Source organism: Ostrinia nubilalis, chromosome W, assembly GCF_963855985.1.
Source record: "Ostrinia nubilalis chromosome W, ilOstNubi1.1, whole genome shotgun sequence".
Classification (NCBI taxonomy): domain Eukaryota; kingdom Metazoa; phylum Arthropoda; class Insecta; order Lepidoptera; family Crambidae; genus Ostrinia; species Ostrinia nubilalis.
In genome coordinates this window covers 11963097-11966356 of record NC_087118.1, presented here as the reverse complement: position 1 = coordinate 11966356, position 3260 = coordinate 11963097, and the positions used below count along the sequence as shown (strand labels likewise).

At 32.9% G+C, this 3260-nt stretch overlaps 1 long non-coding RNA gene across 1 annotated transcript; it reads right to left on the bottom strand.

Moving 5' to 3' along the window:
• Positions 1 to 357: 357 nt before the first annotated feature.
• LOC135086328 (uncharacterized) lies at positions 358 to 1505 on the bottom strand. The gene is made up of 2 exons (XR_010260405.1): positions 870 to 1505; positions 358 to 533 (listed from the first exon to the last, which is right to left on the bottom strand). It is a non-coding gene; the product is annotated as an uncharacterized LOC135086328 (long non-coding RNA).
• Between the last annotated feature and the right edge of the window lie 1755 nt (positions 1506 to 3260).

The following is a 3260-nucleotide window of genomic DNA, read 5'->3' as shown; positions in this document are numbered from 1 at the left end:
TAATTTATTTGATGCATTTAGCTGCATACCATGCCTGTAAAAGTAAGATTTTATGCACAAGAGCCAAACAAACAAGTTTAAGCTTGTAAAGAACTTCCAAACCTATTATTATGTAGAATAAGTTCTTAAAAGTGACATAGTATTTAAAAGTTTTCATCTATTTTTATTTATGAAAATAGCCTTGTCTCCGTCTGTATCATTACCATCAAAATATTACTATTATCTTGAACTCCATTAACATTGATGATTGATTGATACTTTATTATAGTATATTTAGGTACTTAGTTCAGTTGATAACATTCCTATATCATTTTTATCTCAACTTATTAGATATTTAATATTAATTAAAACCCAATGAATTTTAAAACACTCATTTATTAAGAAGGCTTATTTAAAGATAATAATCAATTTATGTTCAATTAAATATTTTGGAATTATGAACAGTTTACTTTGGTTTGTTAAGATTTTATTAATTTTCATTAAATATTGGTTTTCCGGGACAAGTTGTACATCATTATTGATCACTTTAACATCTGAAAAGTAAAATATATAACTTTAATTAAATGGATAGATATTGTGCTTACATTTTGTTGTAAACATTAAGGCTCAGTTGCATTACCTAACTTTGACCGTTACTTTAACGATAACTGGTGTTTTCTGAATGAAGTTTGATAGATTTTTGATGTTTGTTAAAGTAAGATGGTGCAACCCAGCCTTATAGTTAAACAATTTCATCAAAACTGTACAATACTTTTAGAGTGCAAGAGTAAAAAACATTCATCCTCAAAAACTTTGACCTCTTAAATATTATTGAATAATTAATAGTGCCATCAATTATCAAACGTTTCATAGTTATCATCAAGCATTACCTTACGTTGCAATCACCATTCTCTTTATTTTACACAGGCAAAATATGCATAGAGTTAACGTAACAGTATCACATTGAAAACTCAGATATTGTTGCAATATTGTACAAGGCTTCTGTTACTATTATTTTTAAGATCACTTGTTTCAGCTATAGATTATTTCTTTGAGATATGTATGTAAGTAACTATTCTTATTAATTTCATTCGAACAAAACAACACCAACCAAATCAAAACAAACTTTTGTTTGACAGTTTGGCAAGAGGGGGGGTGTAGGGACCATAGATTAGAGAGTGATAGGATGTTTCGTTCGGAAATTTAATCAAAAGATTTTGAAACGTCAAAGGACAAAAATGTGAATTTTAACCCGTGTAGCGCCCTTCTGTCAAATTTTGTTTTGTACGACTGAAAAATTAAGGTCTCTCGAAAGTAGGTAAAAGTGGAGCAGGCATAATTTACTTTTATCTTTATGAGATAAAAATAATAATTTTTTAACGTTGTGAATGTCATCATCATGTTTTAAAAAAAAAACTTCTATTATGGATCGATCGAAAAGCGAAATTTTGGACAGCGTTTTTTTTTCACAACTTCTATTTTTTAAATTCATAATGATAGGTTACGTCACACTATGGATCGAAATTGCGATTTATGGACATAGCGATATTTTTCATAATTTCTATTTGAAAAAAATACCTATCGTACGTTACGTTATTCTGATGAATATATGTCGTTAGATTTTCTTTAAAACCAATAGTTTGGTTGGAAAAAAATATTTTCCATTTTCGTTGTATGGAATGAAATAGCTTGTTGACTATAATCCTACACTATCAGCGCGCGCCTAAAGTTGCCCGTTCACAAGTTATGTGGTTCTGAAAAATGAAAAAAAAGTTAGTAAAAGTGACTTTTTTTGGAATATCTTTAAAGATTCAACGAAAATATAAAGATTCCATACGTTAACAATTTAAATTAACCTTAAATTACTGACAAATATTTAACTCATGTAACGCGACCTCTGTGGTTAATGCTCGCATTCGAATTTGGCGGGCTTTATTTTGTAACTCACGGGCTCGCGCGCTCTGCCGGCGCGCTCTCACCAACGGTCGCCGGCGTTTTTTCTAAATTCGACCTTATTGCCAGTCCGCCCATGGCCGCGACGCTTGATTATTACTCTCTCAATATTTCGATGTTTGGATATTGTTTTGACTGATATAAGCAAAGTTTTATGTACATTTCGTTGTGTTAAATTGACAATATACTTGTTGATGATTGAATTGTGCCTTCAACATTATTTCACGACCCCGAGACCAACTTAACAAGTATTACACTCATATTTTGGAACCTTGTAACTTCTGAACGGGCAACTTTGGGCGCGCGCTGATAGTTTAGGATTATAGTCAACAAGCCATAGGCTTAGTCGAAATCGATCACTTTAAGTTTCATTCCATACAACGAAAATGGAAAATATTTTTTTCCAGCCAAACTATTGATTTTAGAGAAAAACTTTTAACGACATTTATTCATCAGAATAACGTAAGTTAAGTTCGATAAGTATTTTTTTCAAATAGAAATTATGAAAGAAAAAAATCAATATGTCCATAAATCGCTATTTCGATCTTTAGTACGTCTTACTGATTAATTAATGTCATTATCCCCTCAGGGATCAATAAGACCGGCGGCGGCTGCGCTGTTCATTACTTACAGTCATATAGATGAACTAATTTAAACTGAACCGTGTCACCGAACACATTGACAGGGGGGCGCCACCATCATTTCAACTATATAGTTTCCAACGTGGCAAAAATCGGAACCAGCAATTCGGTATTGATGGTGGTGGCACCCCCCTGTCACTGTCATGGGTGGGACAGTTCGTTTTAATTTATGTATATTATGTTACTTACCAGTTATTAATAATAATTACCGACAGTCGAGGTAAAAGTAAGAAAGTAATCACATTAATTTATCACTTACAAATATCTTAAAAGAGAACACCGGCTCGTGTACAGCGTGTACAGCAACACATTTTGAACGTTTTGATATCTTAATATATTAATACTAGCTTTCCGCCCGCGGCTTCGCCCGCGTGGAATTTTGTCTGTCACAGAAAAACTTTATCGCGCGCGTCCCTGTTTCAAAAACCGGGATAAAAACTATCCTATGTTCTTTCCCGGGACTCAAACTATCTCTATGCCAAATTTCATCAAAATCGGTTGCGAGGTTTAAGCGGGAAAGCGTAACAGACAGACAGACAGACAGACAGAGTTACTTTCGCATTTATAATATTAGTTGGGATAAATTAGTGGTATCCTTCCGTTTGGCCAAATTACTTTTCGCCAAATTTCACTTCGCAAACAACTTATCGCCTAAGTTTCATTTCCCAAATGAACTTTTAGCAACTG